The 22,028-nt window shown below is 49.0% G+C and overlaps 1 protein-coding gene across 5 annotated transcripts in view; it reads right to left on the minus strand.

The window, feature by feature from the left end:
- Positions 1–22,028, minus strand: part of by (focal adhesion protein tensin) — a 354,735-nt gene that overhangs the window by 209,435 nt on the left and 123,272 nt on the right. The gene's annotated exons all lie outside the window — the stretch shown is intronic.

A 22,028-nucleotide genomic window follows, 5' to 3' on the forward strand; every position in this document is an offset into this window, starting at 1 on the left:
CAGTCACATCACTTATGTGGCTGTCTTCCACAACTGGAATGTCACTGAAAGGGAGAAAATCAACACCCTTATACGCAAGACTTACAAGATCGCCCTTGGCCTACCGGAGTCCACAAGCACTGCTCGTCTGCTACAGCTGGGGGTATACAACACGCTTGAGGAAATTGTGGATGCGCAAAGAACCTCTCAACTCGAACGCATGTCTCTGACAGCCACGGGCCGCTACATCCTGCAGAAACTCGGCTTCAACTACCACGTCCAACACGGTCAGAAACAGGTCATTCCACCTGACCTCAGCGACACGCTGATTGTCGCCCCTATACCTCGAAACATGCACCCCGAATTTAATCGGGGCCGACGCCAGGACCGTGCCAAGGCACTGCTGCGCTCCTTGGGTGGAAAGAGGACTACGCGCTTTGTAGACGCCGCAGAATACACACGAGAACACCGGTTCACGGCGGTAGTCGTAGACGTTAGCTCCCGGCTTATGCACGCGTGTAGTGTCGCAACAGAATACCCTGAAACAGCAGAAGAGGTAGCAATTGCGCTTGCGCTTACCGACCCCCTCTGCGAGGTAGTTTTTAGCGACTCGCAATCCGCAGTTCGCAACTACGCGCGGGGGCGCATTTCCTCCGAAGCTCTCCAGATTCTAAGGAAAGCTGGTCGACAGCACTTAGATAACACCGCCATCATATGGTTTCCAGCGCACGTCGCCACCCCCACCGATGAGGGCCTCATTAACTTGAACGAGGTAGCACACCGCTCTGCGCGAGAACTAACCCGCCGCGCAGAATCGGAGACCGCCTCTTCGAGTTCAGAACTGCTGGCTCAAAACACGCGAGAACGCCTGGTCAGGTACAATGACATCACCAAGCACTATCAGCTAGGCAGGCGGTTGCTGCCCCCACCTCACCCCATGCTGAAACGTCGCCAGGCAGTCATCTGGCGACAATTGCAAACACAAACCTTCCCCAGTCCGGTGCGATTGCAGCACATTTTCCCCGCGCAATACCCGACTGCTCTTTGCAAATTATGTCAGGCAACTAGAGCGACGCTGTCACACATGTTGTGGGAGTGTCGGGTTACATCAGCTACAATGGCAGTAGCTCCGGAGGCTCTTGCGTCGAAGTGGGCCGCCGCTCTGCGCAGCTCCAACCTCAAGACACAAGAGTGGGCTGTCCAGCAAGCCCGAGAGGCGGCGACGAGGCAAGGCCTCGAAGTCCCCTCATGGGAGACCTGAGCCCGGGTCGTCAAATTTGCCGGATTCAGAATAAAGTTGTTTCCATCCATCCATAACCTATACAGTGAAATAGATAAGGTACGTATTGCACGCGGACGGTAAACGCAACACATTATTTGTAAGCATAGTCATCAGCAATCTAAAACTGTAAATGTACTCGGACGCCAAGGAATTTACTTCCACAAGCTAAAAATACGGTTGCAAGTTGCACTCATGAACATTTGTCGTATTCTAGCTCCCATAAACTGGCGTCATTCTGGAAATTCATTCCAAGTGGATACGCCTTGCAGACCCATCGGCTACCATTCGTAAATCGCAATATGTCTCATAAAGTAATTAATTCAGAAGATAATTGGTGAACATTTGTTAATTAGCTAAATAGGTGTTTCAAGTACTCCTACAAACAATGTCCGCCTTTATGAAGAATCCAGCTCAAGGACTAGAATAATGATATCTGCAGCAGCCTTTTTTTTTAATTCCTTAAAACTTAAAGATGACCACTCTGTATAAGGTCAAAACGCTACATCTTTTTTAACCCTTTGCATCTTCACACAGCGCGATACCGCCCTTTCTTTGTAACATATGTACGACAACGAAAAACAAAAAGCACAACGTGTATGTTTTGAAGGCACTCTGCGCGTGACGTACTTAAAATTAAACCTGGCATTTAATGACATTTCTTTGTTCAGTAACCTTTAGAGCGTTCTTGGGTGGAATTAAATTCAGCACGGACAGCGGGCTGGCATACTTCGCCTTGATACTGATGTCAGGAGTGTTAAATATGTCGCTATACACCACCGAGACAGACAAACCATGAGCGTTGCACAGATCGCATTAGGGCACGCAATTCAAGTTAGAATAGCGGCGCGTTAGCTCACGCCCACCATTTTCCCTCCCAGAAGGTGCGCAAACGATATGCCTCCATGCTTCAGGCACTGTCATCGGGTGGAAAGTTCCCCTTCGGTCTTCACACAATCACGCGGGAACTCCGCCCTTGCTGGAACCAGCCGGTATACCCGACATCCAGACAGGAGAGAGAGAAGCCACCCTTCCAAGGTCAAGAACGAAACGGACTGTGCATCACCATGCAAGGGAAGGCACGGACTGTCGTTGCTCGCTTTTACGGCCATACTTTACAGCCTCGCGTAGTGCCACCACAAGCGGAACGCTCGAGAGGCTCTGACGCCCCGCCGAGCGCCTCTTTAATTTGGTATGTGCAGAGAGAGAGAGACAACAAGGAGGAACAGGGGCTGATCTAAGCCCCCCAAGAAGAACAGAGAGCTAGCAGATTTGGCGCATTTGGTACAGCACATTAAGTGAGCGTGAAAGGACGCCGAGCGATAACCCCGCTTTGCGCTTTCTCGTCTGTACACTGTGACCAGTGCGGGCGCAAGCCTATTGAAGAAACAAATATTTTGCACAGCAGCAAGAATAAGACATGCACATACCATGTAGTCACACCACATACAAAAGAATTCGGACACGAGTATAAGCGGAACAAAAGTAACGAACGAGTTGGTGAGATAACCTGATGAAACAGCGCCATAGTCGAGCACGAACAAGCGGAACGCCACTCACGTTGCATGAGGCGCTGAGGTTTTGCAGCCTGGTGGTCGATTAGCAAGCCGTACACTTCTTTTTTTTGCGATGCCAAGCGCAAATATATACTGGATGTTTTTCCCATAAAAAATTCAGTTGCGATTGAGCGCCCATGTTGTGTCTTTCACCGTCCTTCGTCCTCTGTGCGCTAGCTGTTACTAGTTTCACAATCACCGAGCTAATTACAGCGAGACCTTTAAGCTATTACGTATTGCTATTTACGGGAGATGTTATCCTCCTTGTCCACAGTCAATGAATCCAAACTTCTATATGTGTCCTTAGTGAAGAGCCTCTCGAGCACGTGAGTGCGGTATACGACGATGACATCCTGTGGCGACCGCGCCTTGCCCTCCTTGCTCGCATCCACGCACCTGTAAGGCACTCACGCACGGTGACAAGTTGTAGCAACAGCTCAGAAAGCCAGATAGCAAGGTCTTTCGCTAGAATATCCCAGTTAAAAAAAAAGAACTACAAATGCCCCGTATAAGCTCCATATCCAAAATGTCCATGCTCTTATACGGCGTTATACAGGTTTCTTTTTTTAATAGGATCCCATATAACAAGATATGCTACCAACTCGCCTTTATTACGTCGATGATTCATTTTAAGTCAGCGAGCGAGCAAGAGATGGAGACAAAGACTTCTGCGAGAGCTTGAGATGTAATCGTATAGTCCTATGTCTGGCTGCTAGTCTACCAGCCAGTCTATAAATACTAACGAGTACATTCGCAATGAGGGACAAAACGGACTAAGCTAAACAGCGGACGAGACGAAGTTATGGTGCAGAAAAAAAGAGGCGAGAGCTATAAAAAGATCAAAAGAACGACCTTTGCAAGAAGGGGGAATTCAAAAGTGCGGTGAATTTTTACCCGTTAAAGTAGGACCTAGAATTAAATACATATGCAGTAGTAGTCTGCTAAACATGCAATGTTAAAGTAATGGCTTGCTGGTCGAACCTTGGGCCTCATAGCGTCATAGAACTTGAGACTGATGAAAACAGAAGGAAACCTGTCTGAGGGAGCTACCGATAACATTATGGTCATTCACTTTGCCTCTAATGGTTTCGTACAATTTAGTCAAGGTCTCCCAGCAGAAAGCTACTGATAATATTAAGTACAGCTCACGTACAGTTACATTCGCAGTTGTGACATCATCCAGAATCAATGACATATGCAGTGTATTAGACACCCATTCACCCTTTCTTTGTTTATGGTGATATGATTCAGTCATCAAATGAACGCGCCTCGAGAGGCGCATTCAAGGGCGCGTACACCTTTAAGTGCTGCAAGGGAATGCCGCTACGCAAATATAAAACAAAGATATGACGAAATTATCATACAAGACGTTCAACCACTCACTCAGAAACCTCTAATGCATTCTTTGTTCGCCTGTACTAACGGAGTAAAACCCGAGGCGTTCGGACGGTTGTAAAGGCCCACGCTCAACAAAAAAAAAGCTGTAACTCTACAGTGTTACGTCACGAATTTCAATGTATATTCGCGTACGTGGCCCACTTCTGTGCGGATAAAGTTCTCAAAGCTCCACGCGTTGTATCCTTGGTTACTTCATAATGCAATGTAATTTGTTCTTTTTTCCCCACAAGGTGTTATTTAGCGCAGACGCTACCCTAATATTTGAAACCACTGACAAGTATAGTACGCGAAATTAAGATCGAGGAAGAGGAGCAGGAGCATCGCTAGCTTACAGGCGGACCAAGTCTCGCGAGAGCTTCCGAGAAGGCGCCGCCACCCATATTTCGCTTTTGGTTTGCCAACGTGGCCCTGAAGTATAATTCGCGAATGCTACTTAACTTCGAATTCCTATGCAGCGTTTCTTCTAACTTGTCAGAGCAAGGCACGAAACAGGGAACATGATCGACACATGCCCGCACATGGGTATCATTTATACGGACGATCGGCAGCGGTAACAGCGGCAGCTCTGGCAGCCAGAAGAACACCACCCACAACGCACTTCCACGCTTACACTCGCATGCATAACACGCGCGCGCGCCGCGAGCAAAAGAAACGGGGCGGGGGAGGTTGGCGCGTGCCTCTGACGGCGCGGGGGCGCTGCGCGCGCACGGAAGAAGAGGAAAGCGGCGCTCCGAAATAAAACCCGGCCAAGGTCCCCAGACGCAGAGCCGGCGGCAGCACGACGACCAGCCGCACGCCCGCACTCCCGAAAGCTGTGCGAGCAACAGCTGGCGTCAGCCGGTCACGGCACAGTGTATGGAGACGACGCGGAGCACCCTGGCGTGTCGCAATGAAATTAGTGATAACGCCCATTCATGCCCAATTATGTGTACTTATGCTACGCGTGCATTAGTGAACAGGAGAATATCGTGAGTCCTGCTTCAGTTATAGCTCTGCTGATTGCGGAAGTGAAACTCATCGAAGCTAACTTTAAACAGGCTATGAAAATCATAGCAAAGAGAAAAAGGGGGGGAGGGAGAGGGAGGGGCGCTGAAAAGGCACGGCGATCAGCCAGACAAACGTCGGATCTTCCACACGAGTAATAAATATATGAAACGGTAAGGAGAGGAGAGAATACTGCGCGCATAGGGGGGTCCGTAGCACACCACAACCGGTCATTCGAATCTGCCTATAATTCATCTATGTTGCAGAAGTGGTTGTGGCGCGGCTTTCTGTGTGAACGAAATCACAGTTCCGCACCCAGACTAAAAGAAACACATACCATCGCACCCGGGCGACTAGCCGATGAGCCGCCATTTTTGTTCTAGGCTGCCGAAGTGCACGAATGTCGGAGCCAGTAGACATGGCCAGCGTCAGGGGTATACAGGGCTCCAAAGTGCAGAAATGTACACGTCCACCCCGCTTCAAAGTACAAGAAGTTACCCGGGAGGTATTGCGTCGTGTTCGAATGCGAAAACAACCAGGGTAAGAGGAGTAGGTTACATCAATGTATCCGACAAGCACAACTGACGTTGGAAATGGTGCCGGTGCACAACAAAATGCCGAACGATATCTACATGTTATCTTGCATCATGCTGCATGAAAAAAAAAAAAAGCTCTTCGTCACCCGTTTCCTTAAGCCTTTGTCAAAAACAGAAAAAAATCCGCCTTTTTGTTCAGTGTTGTACTTTCGCACACAGGAACAATTCGCCAACAACCGGCACACCGACCATTGTGCATAGTTGGCTCTCGTGACTGGGCAGTCAGGCATCAAGTGTTTTCACGTGCCAACACTCGCGAACTTGACCGCTGAATGGCTGACACCCACTGCTGTTTCTACATAGCTATGCGCTTTTGGCGAGACGGACCCCCAGTGTTCCCATATAGAGGGACCAACACGGCTCGCGGCCGTCGGAGGGGCCGAAATGGTGGCACGGGGGGGAAGTCGTGCGCTGGGGCGCGCGTGCTCGCGAGCTGTAATACACGAAGCGTGCCGTGTACATGGACAGGTTGCAACAGCACCCGTGCCTTGGCTCCGGAGACGCGAGCGTCTAGACGCCAAGCCGCTATCGTCTGCCTCCCACGCGCCGCGTCCCGCTAAGTTGGCGCAATTGTCGAGGCCGCGCAACCGAGTTATTCGCAGTGCAAGGAGCACTGCTGGCAGCTTTCCCTCCGCGGGTACACACGCGATCTCAGTAAGGAGTGGGGAAGCCCAGACTCGGGAGGGACCCGCGCGCACTCGGGAATTAACCGCGCGGCTGCAGCAGTAGCAGTGCCGGAGGATGGGGAGAGAAAAGGGGGCTCCGTAACCGCTGTTTCATTCCTACCGTTGACTGGTGGGAGAAACTGGCGGTGGTCACCACACGTAAACAGCTCGAGAGAGGTCCCGCGCGTTCGCGCAAGTTGGGCAAAAGACGACTGGGATTCTGCCGCGTACATTCCCCACAACTGTCACTTACCCTGCCTCGACCTGCCGTTACGACTGCAGTACCCACCAAATCCTTCACGATGAGTCGCAACAATACTGTGTCGCCTGTGAGTCAGAGAAAGAGAGAGAACACCTTCACTGAAAAGTCGGAGTAGCTTTTACTTTAGAACAGCATTATTTTGGGCCAATGAATGACGTACATTTAGAAAAAATGGAATCGCAAACACGGGGCCATAAGGAGTGAGTAACAACTGTATTAATCGAAGGGGTGAGTGGTAAGGGAGGCTAAGCTACGTAGGCAGCCAGGCTGTGCTTCCTCGTGCCAGACCACAAGGAAGACGATGCACGGAGCTATACTAACAACTATGGCATTGATATAGTCGTTACCGACTGTTGTTAGTAGCCCATATACCATCCGCATCGTCTTCTTTGAGGTCCCGTAATTTGCACTTAAACCTTCACTAATTACTGCCATTGCATTGTAACGGCGGACTCTCCCATGCTTTCCTATAGAGCCAATGTGACGACGCTGTCGAGCACCTCCTCTGCTCCCGTTCCGACTAGCAGCGCCAAACTCGGCCACACTCTTTGAGCGGGCTCATCTCACATCACTAGAGCAATTAGAGCATTACGTATTTCGCGGTTTGGTCTCAAATTTTCTGCCGTCATACCTAACGAACAGAAAGCTAACTGTGGGACTAAATGAATTTTCAGCGATAGAAGCTATGAAAGCGAGCGTCCCTCAGGGCAGTCGACCCCTGCTATTTAACATGTTTCATTCATAATCTATGAAGGCGACACAAGTATATTTATAAATTCCGATAGCCTTGATAATCTTTCTGTTAGCACAAATATTGTTCTCGATCAATTAATTGAATTGAATTCTGGGGTTTTACATGCCAAAACGACGATTTTATTATGATATAAGCCCTAGCGGGGAATTCCGGATTAATTTTGACCACCAAGGGACCTTTAACTTGCCCCCAATACACGGGACACAGCGCTTTTGCATTTCGCTCCCATCGAAATGCGGCCGCCACGGCCAGGATTTAACCCTGCGACCTCTTTTAGCAGTCTCGATCAGTTAAATAACTGTAGCACAGCAAACGCACTGCAAATCAATTCTAAAAAGACAAACGCAATTTGTTTACGTCATACAAGAAGCATATACACTGTCACTTTAATCTTAAGATCAGTCTAAATAAAATTGAATTAGTGTCAGAAACTATAAAGTTCTTGGCGTAACTATCAATTAGCACTTACTCTAGAATTCTCAAACTAAGCATATTCTTCGTAATCTTGCTAGAGTTGGGATGCTGTGTAACCGCCGATATAAGAGATTGAAGCTTTTAGTGTAAAATTCATTTTTTTCAGTCCAAGTAAATTACTACTCGTTAGTGTGACGTACGACGTCGCACACAAACACAGGTGGGATTCACAGATTTCAGAAGAAAGCTCTCCGACAAATTGCATACGTTCCCTGGGATTGATCTGTTCTTTAGGTACAGCTGATGTTACATTTTGAGCAGTTCTACAAGTACACACTATTACTCCGTTACAAAATGAATTTAAACTACGAGGGCGAATCGGAAAGTATTTGTCCCTATATATTTTTTAGCCAAATTACTGCTATAAATGCGAAGTCAACATATCCATTCCCAGCGGTGGACCTTTCTTGGACCGGCCCGGCCTTATATGCCGGTAGCTCCGCGGCATGGCGCTGCTGTCAGTTGTGGAAGATGACGGTTGTGCTTCACACGTCCACGGCGTACGAACAGCGAAGTGTGATCCGTTTTCTCTGGAGCAAGGGACGAACGCCCATCGAAATCCACGGGGAGATGCAGGCCATGTATGGGGAAAGGTGTCTCGTTTTAAGAAGTGTGAGGTGTTGGTGTTATGAGTTCGCAAAAGGCCGCGTTGACTTGCCCGACAATGAGCGTTCGGGGAGGCTGCGTGCGTCGCTGACTGGCGACATGGCACAGGGGCAGCTCAAATTTGGTGCTGCGACGGGACAAATGTCTGAACCGATGTGGGGACTATGCGGAAACATTGTGCAAGGTATGCAGAACAGTACGCCATATTTGTAATAACCTGTACGTACCTTATTTTGGCTAATAAAAAATAGGGGCAAAGACTTTCTGATTCGCCCTCATATAATAACACGTCATTTATGCCACTGTGCAGCCAAAGGAGTAGTCTAGAAAAAGTGTACAGTTTCCGGAGCAAAACAACCTGGCTAGTACCTTTCTGTAGGAGAAACCATGGCTATAATAGCATAGAACATAAATTAGGCAGACTTTTCATTCATTCATTCATTCATTCATTCATTCATTCATTCATTCATTCATTCATTCATTCATTCATATTCATTCATTCATTCATTCATTCATTATTTGGTAATTTATCTGTGATTTACTTCTTCATACTGCAAACTCTTTGGCAGGGTTATTATGGGAATGGGGCTTTGAAAGCAAAATACACATAAACAATTATAATTGGCACAGACAATGAATACAGTTGGGCAAAGTTCAAACAAAGAAGAAGGAAGATAGAGATGCACAATCCATAGTTCTTGTAGTTCACATAATTCATATATAAAGAATTTTCCTAATTAGAGAATATATGCAACAGTGAGCTCAAATACAATAATGAGCAGCGGGCCATTATGAAAGAATTAGGAAGAATTAATGTTTGCGGTATAAATGTCCTCGCGATGAGAAAGAGTGATCCCAAATTTTATTTTACAAGCAGTTCTGTTAGATTCTTAATACATTACCATGTGCCCCGGCTTACTTGTACTGAATTGGTAAAGTGTGGCACATTTTTCGCTCTTTCCTTCATTTCACCATGTCTGTTCTTTACCCTGTCCACATTTCTTTTTCTTTTTTGCATTCCACAAGCGAATATTTTTGCATTCTCGTTAGTGCCGAAATTTTCATGCATTGTATGATGTTTTACTACTGATAGCTACCAGTTTCGCGTCGCCATTGACTGTCTGTAAAGGCACAAGGATCCGCCATCAACCTGTTGATGGACAAGGCTTTTTGTCCCTGTTCTCTGCATTTCTGATGTACGAAGTGCAGCAATAAATAGGAATTGTCGTTATGGCACCTGATAGGCCTCTTCTGCCTCTTATCTCTTTCGCCCCCGATCCACACGTGACGGGTAGCCGAGCGAACCCTTTCTGTCTCCTACGTGTGCCGAATCGGTGCGATGGGTCAACGTCAAATATTGTGGACACGATGCTGGTGCTGCACCAGGTGTCCTTGAAAAGGTGAGTATCTTGCTAAAAAAAGAAAAAAAAACGCCAATTTCGACGAACCTTTGTGATTATTACCGAGAGCGGCAATAGTCAGTAGCATAGCAGCAACATCATGATGAAACTTTGGTGACAGCGTCGGATCAGAATAAGCACATGGACAAGGGCGTCGCGACGTCAAACAAGACCTGGCCAAATGCTGCGCGTACGTGTAGGCGTGTACTCGGCAGCGTTCACTGGCCGAAACGAACAGCGACTGATTGACGAGGCCTACTGACTTTTATGCAGCCATTTTTCTTTCCTTCATTGAAATTCTGCCTCGCCCGTGGCCTTGTGACAGACAGGCGTGACGAATTGCGAGACGAGCTCTCTTGTGCGGAGTTGAAAATTCTCTCGTCAAGAGCATTTCACATCCGAGCGCAATGGATAGCGGTGACAGATTGTTTTCCAGGTACGTCGAGTGACTGACGTTCCGCAATTAAAACGCACCCACGCGTAACTGGAGCTGCACTATTTTGGAGTATAGTGCACCCACCGGACACTTTTTGAAGCGGACTCTGGCACTGGCCGCAACGCGTTCCTGACGTAGGCCTCCGTGCCTGGTGGCCCTGTGGAAACGCGGCAAACGCGCGAAACGTGAGAGCGAAAACCTGACTGGCAAACATGGAGAAGTCGGCAGCCCGCTGAGCCTGCCGCCAGCGACCGCGCGCGCCGCGCCGCTGTTGTGGAAGAGTTGGATTTCAAGGATGTTCCCGTCATCCGTCAAAGCGAGCGTTCGCAGGATTCTGTCTGCAGCGTCGGCCGGCCAGCCAACCGTGCGTGTCGAGGAGGGCCGGGCCGGATTACAATTGGGCGCTCCTTCGACGCGGCAGCGGAAGACGAGACGGCAGCGAGACGGAGAAGGGGCCTAGTAAGGGCGCGCTTCCCAAGGACGTGCGCCGAACGAGATCGGTGGTGGATTAGCAGGTGTCTCTGACAATCGACGATACGTACGCAACATTAAGCATAGCGAAACACGTTTATAAAGTGGGCACGTTATATGGTACAGCGCCCTGCTGACCGCGACGAAAATGTAGAACCAAGAATGTGTCGGGTTAAAGTTCGTTAAAGCTGCCTCTGATCCGTGAATTGCAGTCAGATGCTAAGCCTGCTAGTGCGAGAATCAATCGCAGGAGTTCCACAAGCACGTGAGTTCTCTCCAGCTTGACAGTACGCACGACAAAATTAATAAACAGTGAATAATTAAGTGCTGTTTAAGAGTTCCGCAAAGCGTGTCGACGTTCTCCGAAGAACACGTCCAACACACCAATAATATTTCTTTATGAAATTTCAAAGTAATACTCTGCTTCATTAGGCGTCGGTCATCTGAAAAACCGACCCGTCCTTACATCTGGCAACTATTAACTGAGCACGTGAGACGTGCCCCCAGATTACACAAGAATATGGTGAAGCAAGACTCGCTGAAAGCACGGGTGATAAATTGCGTTCAATGACGACGAGTTGAGTCGAAAGGTTCCGCAAGGGCGGACTGAATAGCAGCGCGCACGTCAGCAATTAGTTTGGCCACGCTCGGCGCACCTGTTAAGTAACGGCTAACCATCTCATAGAGGCCAGTGATAAAATAAACATGACTGAAGACCAAGCTGTGCATCTGGTGTATTCAGGCACTGCTCGTGTCTGATAAAATTGTAATGACCTGTGTTTATGCCTTCACAGTCACAGCCTGAATAAATTGCTGTGCTCTACGGAGGTGCTAGAAAAACTTGTAAAAGTAAAATTGCGACGAGCGGTTTTTGTATAGTTAGTGTTCTTACACAACACAGCTGAATAGAATTTGTTTGACCACCGATTCAGCTTACGCGTATAAAGAGATAGAGCGAGAGGGAAAGTACGCTTAAAAGGATAGCGGGTTAAGCGTACTGCCTCTGTTTGCCTATGGTACAGAACAGAGACCACAAACAAGGGCCAGACAGTACACAAATCGTGCAGCTGATTCCAAGAACAGCGCACTCTCAAACACGTGTTTCTTCCATTTTTTTATAGGGCTAACTATGATCAAATTTGTATACGTTCCCTTCCCTGCAATTTCCTGCTTTCAATGGAATGAGCCTCATGCAAAGGGAAACCTTCTTTCATACTCTACTTTTCTCACATGCTGCACACACTTGGCCAAGCCCGAGCATTCTTCCTCGCATCAGCTTATGAAATCAAAATAAACGATATGCTTGACACTGACCATCCATGATGGACAGCAGGCGTTTGTCGTTCCTTATATTTGATCTGTCCTTGCAGTGCTCCGTGCGGTGCAGCTTGGAGGCATAACCAGCGCTGTGGCACCTGTCGAACATGCACGTAAACGTCAGGGTGCTCTGTAGCGTTGTGACGGCATTTATCGGCGCTGCTCGGCCCGAAACAATGCGAGGAGCGAAACATCTTCCGTGTGGCAACGTATACAGTAAGAGAGGGTTCGGATTCTTGACCGTGGTAGCTGAACTTAGAGCACAGCGCATACACACCTCTCGCGAGATTTGTATGTCATACATAGTTAAACACTCCATTTCACAGGTGATTGTCTTGGCATGCAACAAATTTTTGTCGTGGTGAAGCACGTGGACGTAGAGAGTAATCGAAGAGAGGAAAAGGTAGGCGATAGGAGGGAAGGAAAAAGGATATACTAAAGGAGATACGGCCCAAACGGGAGTTCGACGCCTGTAAGAGGATACGATTCTTGATAGAGATGTAGTTAAATGCAGGTGTGTTAAACTAACAGTTTACAATTAACATTATGAGTGCAAAACTCCTATCGGGCTCTTTTGTGATTAAAATGCTCCCAAACATCTTTTATCGCGTCGTAATTTATCGCCTTGTTATAAGCGCAGACGCTGTCGAAACGAAAGGTCAGCCGCAGAAACATTGATGATTAAATGGACGAAATTTCGCTGGAGACGCCTGCCATCATTCGACGATCCAGTCAAAAGAGGTCAGATAATTTTTTTTTTCGTTTTTCGCGCTTGCTTCACTGAATAACGGTGGCCACTCCGCCCAAACGCTCACAGAAGACGAGCAGCTGTGTGCGAGACTCGCAAGAACAGGGCGTGCGCACACGCCACGCACTCGCCCGTGCATGATGGCGCACGGATACTCGCTCGCATCGGCGGATGCGCGTGGCGGAACACGTACTACGCGGAGGCCCATTAAAACAAGCACCGCGGTGCGCGCATAATTTCGCACTTGTCGTCGTCGCCGCTGCCTAATGGCCAGGCGCGAAAGGCGTCCGTCACGGAGCGCATGCATTGAGCGTGCGCGCGCAGCGCAGGCACGCGAGATTTCCTCCCGGAGGCTGCGCGGATGTATATTCGCGGCAGTGGCGTTCGAGAAGGCGCAATTTCCTGCCCCTCTTCAGAGCAGATGCGTCACTCGTCGCTTGGACGAGCGTCCCCGTAGGGGCTCGCTGTTGCGTCGCGTTTATTAATACAAAGGGCGAGGCACGTGACGACGATGATCTGGGCAACGCGCCTGCGAGCGTAACAAAAGAAGGCGTTCAGACGGAAAGCAGGGCTGCAAAATTAATAAGGCTGCGGCGGTGCGCATGATTGATTAGTAGTAGGAACCAGAACGTGCACGCCACACTGAAGAAAGCCTACGTGGAGAAAGCGCTAGACACATCACGTGCAGCTGAAATCTCAGCCAACAGGAGTTTCTACGTTCCGCTCAGTTCGGAATGCGGCCGCTAAAGACGGGAACCGAATCCGTGACTTCGCGCTCAGTAATATATAAAGCGGCACAGCCAACAATGAAGCCACTACGTAGGCTCACCACCGCAGGAAATAACCTAGCAGGGGCCTGGGTTAAGGAAGTTCTTATGGTACAATATATCAGCTTTCAGAGGCCTCTAAACTCTGTCGAGGAAACCACAGTTATACGTCTCCTTAAACTTCATCGTGACCATTGGTGTTGCTGAACCAGTTGTAATTGCCTGGGCCGGGACAGGCGCCCCCAGCTAACCAGTACTTCAGCAGCAGACGAAATGGCCCTTACAGAACCCCTTACTGCACTACTCCCGTGGCTCTGGTCGCTGCGATCGAGAACGCTTACTCATCCTTGATCCAAATGTCCGACAGCGCGAATTACAACGCACGTGGCTGCAATGGAATCATGTATCACCTAGTATGCTATTGCCGTTCGTGTGGAAACCTGGGCTTCTTCAACGTAACGCCCATAGGTAGATGGCAGACGTTTCTCTGAAAGCAACATCTTTGCGACCAACACCAAGAAAGCTGGCTGCATGAAACATCCAACTGTTATCGCTGTAAAATGTTATGGCGGAGCAACCAAGGTTAGTGTTCTTGTGTCCGTGATCATTTCAGGTTTTCAACGAACTTATTCGCGTTCACGGATACCTCACATAGGCCAAATTGATGTTACAAGGACTAAATTTTAAAAGCGAGTGTTGGGTACGTTTATCCTTGTTCATTGCACCTATCCCCGCTCCCGCTAAGTTATTACTCTTCGCCATTCTCCTCTGTAAGGTCGTCGCTGTGGTCTAGCGATTCCGAAGAAGTTCCCGTGAAGATCTATGACGGAACTTACGTCACCAGTACGCACGCGCTCGGATAGTTGTACTTCTTGTGGATTCGCACATCGGGATCATCGTGAAGGGTCGCGGACTCGGACACTAAACTCATAGGTTTCTTTTTCTTGTTTGTAGGAAAATGACGTGGTAGGACTCTTTAGGGCCGGCTAGCTATCCTGCGTTCACTTATGGCTTCGAAAGCAGGTAGTCCTGTATACAATCATCATCATCATCATCACGATCATCATCATAATCATTCTAACTTTACGTCCAGTGAGCATCTCCCAGCGATGTACGATTACCCCTGTCTTGTGCTAGCTGATTCCAACTTGCACCTGCGAATTTCCTGATTTCGACACCTCACGTGCGCGGGGGGAATGTGATGAGGGATTGAAAGAAAGTCAACGGACATGACAATACGCTTATAACCACCCTGTGCCTATACTACTGTGAATGTGAACTTCTCTTTTTATCCCCCTTAACCTTTCCGCCCGTGCAGGTAGCCAACCGGAACTACCTCTGGTCAACATCCCTGCCTTTCGATGCATCCTTTTCTCTCTCTCTCTATCACATTTTGATTTTGCCTTCTGCTTCGTCCTAATAAATAAAAAAGTTCACCCAGACCTAACAGCATTAAACTGATACTTGAATAAAAGAAATGAGCGTTACAAAGACGCGGACTAAAAGAAGATCGTGCGCTCATTTCATTTCTTCAAGCATGTTAAACAAACTCGCCCGCATCAAGCTTCTGCTGCATTAAACTGATCTTCGTTCATGGCGCGTTGTTAACAATGTGACTTCACTTGAACTAATTTGCGCAAGCCTTCTCGACTCCAAAGCAGCAACGCAGAAACACAGTCACGCGCATCGCCTCAGATGCGGCTGCGGTGGCCGTGACCGCACACTAGCGCAGCAACGAGGCGCCCGCCTTGCGCCTAAGCATCGTGCAAGCGCATTATGTCGGAAAGTGCTCCGGATTGCGCCTCATACAGGGTCGCTCGCATGGTCCTGTGAAAACGTGTGGACGCTGTTCCAAAGCTCCTTGACAGAGCGTTCATGAGGATAAATGAGGCGACCTGAAAGCCTGTACACAAGGACACGCCCGTAAGGAGGCACAGTTCATCGAGCAGAAGGTCAAGCCCGGCTTTAAGAAGGGCAACAAGATGAACGCAGCGCGAAACAGCATCCTGCGATCAGCCGAACACTATAAGAAGACATCCCACAGTGGATGCGAGGCTTTGTCGACTGCTATGTCGCTCCCGCAGGCACCCGTGCGGGTGTGCGTGCGTTTTCTTTAGCAACTATTAAACTGATAGAAAACTTCGTGGTATGAGGACATGTGTTTATATAGTTGGTTTTTACTCACAGTGCTCAATCAAAGACAATCACTCTCCAATGCATTGGGATGACTGGAAGAGCGTCCAATGCCCATGCAGACGCTACACGAACACCGACACTAATGTGAAGCCGTTTTTCGTGCTTGTGGAGGGCAACTGGACCAGGCGGACGCCTTTGGTGGTGTAGCGAGGTCCGCACGTGTGAGCCCGTTCATCATGCCTTCCCTTCATACTCACCTGCTTCCCTCTCCCGTATGGGGTAGTCGACCGACATCGTTCTAATTCATGGTGATCGAACACCTTTGCATTCTCTTTTTCTTTTTCGCCTTCCCGTTCTCTCGAGCGCGCGCGTAAGGGGTAGCCCAGAAAAAAATTTCGTTTGCAATAAATAAATAAATAAATAATATAGTTGATAACGTCGGTCGCTGAGACTTTATGAGAAATAGCACTTTTAAGACTTGAAGACAAATACAGGTATACACCCTAGGTGGTTTAGATAATGTTCTCGTAGAAGCAGCGTAGCCAGGACATCGTTTCGGCTATTGTTAACTCTGGTGCTGATCTTAATACGAAGGTGCCTTCCGCCCGCTCTTAACCTAACAAGACTGCTACATTTCCGAGGGTTATTAACTTAATAAACTAATTTTTGAAGACGATAACACTAAAACTATGAGCGTCGACACGAGGACTCCGCAAGCTGCGAGTTTAGTGTGGTATCATCAAAAAAATCTACCACGACCCCTTATTACTGGCCTACCTGCACACAGCATGCGGGTGACGACAAATGACAGTCTCGCGTGCGGCGATGGCAACTACGAAAGATGACCGCGCTCGCGCACTTGAAGCCCGTTCATGACGCCACTAGCTTGGCGGTATAAGGAACGCAACTTCGTATTTATACGAGTGCATGGCACTTGAAGGGGCTGCGAGCGAAAAATAACCCGACATACACCACGACAGGCTCCGGTGCAGCTCGTAAGCAGATTGTCTGTTGGAAGCTGCGCGAGGCTGAGCCTTGCGCGCAGCTTACGTCGCACTGTTCTGTTAGTTAGTGTACCGGACGCCGTCAAAATAGTTGGGCTGTTTACGGTGCCGGCGTTAGTCATTGTTATCCGAATAACATCTACCACGCCTGTGCGCATGCGTGGCGCGGTGTGTTGACCAATTTCTCCTGTGTCGCTTTCTTAATACAATTCTCTCTCTCTCTTTCTTTTTCGGCAGGAACTTTCCCCCGGAGTGTCTTGGGAAAGCAGCTGTGCGAGGCGGCTGATCGAGAGCGGAACGGCCCTTTCCCCCAAACCGAACATGCGCGCACAGAAGGCGGAACGTGCAATTCGCGCAAACATTCCGCGAAGAACAATGGGAGTCAACAGACACGGCACCGAAGAAAGGAAATGCAGCATGCAAGGCTCAGAAGACGAGGACAATGACTTCTGCAACCCGCCTGTGGGTGATGGCGGCGAGCTGGGACGCTTTCGAACGCGGCGGTTGTAGCGTCCCGCTTCGATGAAGCAAGCGCCGAACGATGTTTGCGCTATCCGAAGACGAGCGAAGGAGATTCCTTAATGGAAGTCGCGGCAGTTTGCCTGGCCTAGAGCTCCACCTGGATAAGCGACACGTACGCATTCAAAAGAATGCCGGAAATTTTCATCTTGGCCACTGGGCTAACATGCTATACTCTAGGACACATCGCAGTAAAGAACGGAAGCGAATGCATGCTGTCTTTTCGTACGAGCGTGGTGTACGTTCATCAATATTAGTTAAACCGCTTATTCGCGATTATGGAAGAGTACTTGACGCCAAAGTCTGCGAATAATGTCTAGAAAATACTTAAGCTACATAAGCAACTTGCATAGCCCTTACACCAAGAAAAAAAGTATGTATTGGGATAACTAAAATATCGCCCCCCTTGCGAAATAAATCCTTAGATATTACCATTATGATCGCAAGGACATTCAGCACTGAAACGTGATCTCCGGTTTTGATTATGGCTCGAGCATCGCATATATTGGAGTCTGTCTTTCCGTTTACACGGATCACTAATTTCCTTCCATCACTTTATTTTTTAAAGAAATTGAGATTGCGCAAAAAGTGCTACGGTAAAACTGTGTACTGAGTCGAAGCCAGGCTACGTGCGTCCCGAATGGCAAGCGCTTCGGCCCCGAAAGCCGCTCTCAGTCGCGCATCTACAAGGGCGTCACCGAAGAGAAACGTGTCGCTGATACGATCGTTCATTTCGACGACGCCGTGGGCTCACAGGCGACCTCTGCGGACGCTTTATCTCTTCACGTTACCGAGCGACGCCAGAGTCCTGCCGCACGTATCGAAAGTGGTGGCCTCATCCACGGGCAAGGCGCCGCCGCTTCGGCGCTCGCTCTCATGCCCGGCCAGGCCCTTCCTTGCAACAGTGTGTCTACAACGCTTATGATTCACGTGCGGTCGTTGCCATCGCAGCTACGAGTGGCTCTCCTTTTGCGTACTCATAAATACACGCTCTCGCTGTAGAATAACATACCTGTTTTTCCAACGTGTTTCATTGAAGTCTCTTTGAAGTTTGCGTGAATCACCGCCTACTTAAGTTTCGCTTCGTAAAAACAGGCGGAATATGACGCCACGCACATGCCAACAAAGTCAAAATAGAAAAATAATGATAATAAAGAATAAATAAATAAAAAAAGTTGTTGGGACAGAAATAATCGCAGTTGGACGAGAAACCCGAGACAGACAGATACGGTGTGGCCGCAGAGCGCCAGACAGGGAAGGGGACAAGAAAATAAATGAAAACCTAAACAGTGAAGAAGGGGGCCGAATACGTGCAGGGGTTAGAGAAAGAGAGAGTGCACGAGTGCGCAAAAACAAGAAGCCCTATATTTATCCATCCCGCGAGCCTTCGATTCGCAGCCGTGTGAGCGGACGACGTGCACCAGCGCAAGCCACACACGGTCTGCCTCAAGCCTCCCCCCCCTCACCCCCTTTGCTTTTTTCTTCTCCACTGCGCCGCTCTTTGTCCCGTGCCCACAGAAGGCTTCGCCGGGCGTACACGAATGGAGGAAGAGATGAAAGGCTCCGGCATTGTTTTTTGTTTCACTATCACCGCTGAAGCTTGCGTGATGCGAATCCATTGCTCTTTTTTGCTCCACATGCGTCCGTTCGCGGTCCCTATTCCTGTACTCGTCCACGCCGGCAGCCTCACCACGTGCGCACCCTCGCGACGTCGCGCGGGCGGCCGCACTGTAGCCTGCAGCCCACCTCCTAAACCCCCCTCCCCTGTAAGCCCACTCCCGTTTTCCTGCCACCCCGTGTACTCCCATCCTTTGTTTACCCCGTCGTAAAGCCCCCTACCGCCAGAAACGCACGAGAACGTCCCGCTCCAAGACACGGCGGCAGCGGCGCGGGAACGAGCCGCGGGCTCGAGTCCATCGCTCGGCCTGCGGAGACGTGCCGTCTTTCGCTGGTCTGCGCTGTCGGCGCGTGGGACAAGCGAGGCCCCGATCACGCTTATACGAACGAGCGCACGAGCTGCGGCTGTGCTCGCGCGCTTTCCTTATTTGAGTCGGCCGTGTGTGCGAGCGGGAAAGCCTCTGCGGTTTTCCTCCGCCGTAGAGGCGACGTACGTGTAAGCACATAAACACACGTGCGCTCAGGAACGGGGGACGGGAATAGATGCAGCGTGTACAGAAATTTCGTGCTCAACATATGTTTGTGGACTTGCGCGAAAGTTAACGAAAAAAAAGAAAAAGAAAGAAAGAATCGAAAAGGAGACATAGATCTCGCTTGGTTCAAAGTGCCCGACTGAGTGACTTGTTAAGTTCCATCATCAATATCGTCAGCAGCAGCAGGGTTACCAGCATCATCATCCCTATCACCAACGCGCATTTTATGTCCGCTGCAGGACGAAGGCAGCTCTCATCGACATCCAATTACCTATGTCTTGCGCCAGCTGACACTGTCCCATGCCTAATAGTTTGATAGACTATTGCTTTTCCCTTTCCCCAGTGTAAGGTAGCCAACCAGGCTCAGTCCTGGTTAACCTCCCTACCTTTCATTTATCATTTGCTCTTTCTCTCTGCTTGTCCGCCCACAATATATAATTATAGGCGTGAAGTTATGCACATCCGCATGTACTCACACGCATGGACTCACACCTTCTTCCCTCCCTCTCCTTTCTTTTCTTCCCTTAAACCCATTCCCCTGTGTAGGGTAGCAAACCGGACGTGCGTCTGGTTCACCTCCCTACCTTTCCTTCGTTCCTTTTCACTCTCCTCCTCCTACTGCTTGTCTGCCCTACGTATTACATGGCCTGCCCAACGTCATTTCTTCCTGTCTATGCTATGGTGACGCCCCTTCATAAGACTATCGCGGCCAATACTCACAAAGCCGCCAATGGTCGTGCCGATATAGGTTTTGTACTGATCTCGCCTTGCTGCACTGCTTATACCGATCAATGCTAAGCGGGGCGAGAAACTGGAGGGAAGGCCAGAACAGAGGACTGCCAGGCAGAGGATCGAACACCTACAAAATATACAAAAACAAAAACAAACGAAAAAGACGAAACAAAATAAAGAGAGAGAGAAAGGGTACACAACGAGACCCTTCGAGACTGCTGGAATATATGCTCCGTTCAGAACAACATTCATTTGGGCTCGATGGTGCCTACTTGAACCAGGAAGGAACAGCGCCAACTAAGACCATCACGAGAGGGAGAACGACACAGGACAAGCGCTTGTCTAGTGTCCTTCTCCCTCTCGTGATCGTCTTAATTGGCGCTGTTCCTTCCTTGTTGAATATGTTCCATTTTACTTTGAACTGAATAACTTCCCAGACTTTCTTTTTTTTTCCCTTGGCGAAACACAAACAAGAGGCCAGGATATGAACCGTCCCCCGATCTTTCCGAGCAGCTAAGAGGAAACACAGTCGCGCTGGGAGCATACGCGCGCTCGTACTCCAATCCGGCCGTAGCACATTCCAATCGTGACATGGAGTCGTTTATGACTAGCCTGCGCGCCCCCCGTGGCAGCCACTTGCCATGTCAACAAAGCTACATTTACGGCATCTTCTGTCGCTCACATCCTTCTTTCATGGCCTTGTTTTCATTCTCTTTAGTGATAGATCACGTCAGTATAAACAGTGAGTGCCGTCGCAGAACTTCGCCTGTTCTCGTTCCTTTTACACGAACACACAAGAAAGCGGAATGGTATAGTATTTGTGGCTTCATACAGAGAAATACAGGGAAACGCTGCTGTGCCAGATGAAGTTGCTGGGGAACTCAAGATAATTAAGTTTTCCTAATGTCTCAAAGACAATGAAAAAGAAAACAGATGGCACCTCACTGTGCTTTTACAGCATTATCGGCGCTTACAACAAAGGACGCATCCCGCCTTTTCTTTTTCTTCTTTTTTTTAACAAGTGAGTTTGCGCGCGCTTTCCGGCAGCAGGGAATGGGAAATAACGCGCATAACAACTCTACCATAGAAAGAAATTAAGTTTTTAGTAGCAGTTTTATCCTTGTAACCAAAAATAAGCGTTTCTCGTAACTAAGAAACTACTATTTTTCTGTGCCAAAGCTACATCCTGCACAGCATATTATGCATGGCGCGACTTCTGCTCTTCTCGAGAGGATCAAACTGTATATATTCGGAGACCTTGGCGTTTGCCCTAGAAGCGATCGTCTTTCCTGCGTTGTGTCGAGTAGCCTGCGATGTGCTTCTTAGTTCTTAATTCCTAGGACAATGGACGCAGCAATCAAAAGACGGGAGCTCGCCCAACGTGCGATTCCGTGTTATCGTAGCCCTTTGACTCGTGTTTATCTGACCGTCACTAAGAACCTCTGCACTTGGGTGCGGCTGCGGCGGAATGGAAGTAGGAAAACAATGTACGTGACCGCATCATGGTTTGCGTGTGACGCTACTGAAGGAACATTAGCGTCAAGCGCTTCGTGTTAGCTTCAGGGAAATCTCGTCAGAACTAACGATAACACAGTAACTGTGAGAAACCAAACAATGCCAGGGAGGGGGGGGGGGGGATCTGCGAACATCGCTTCGCAAGTATATGAGCCACGCGGCTGCCCCACCTCTGTCTAGCACGTATAATCGCGTGCCGCTTATTTCGCCCGCGAAGGAACGGCCGCTAAGCCATATCCGCTGCGTCAAACCGCGCTGCGTAACTCATTGTTATATGCTA

This window comes from Dermacentor albipictus, chromosome 1, assembly GCF_038994185.2.
Source record: "Dermacentor albipictus isolate Rhodes 1998 colony chromosome 1, USDA_Dalb.pri_finalv2, whole genome shotgun sequence".
Lineage (NCBI taxonomy): Eukaryota > Metazoa > Arthropoda > Arachnida > Ixodida > Ixodidae > Dermacentor > Dermacentor albipictus.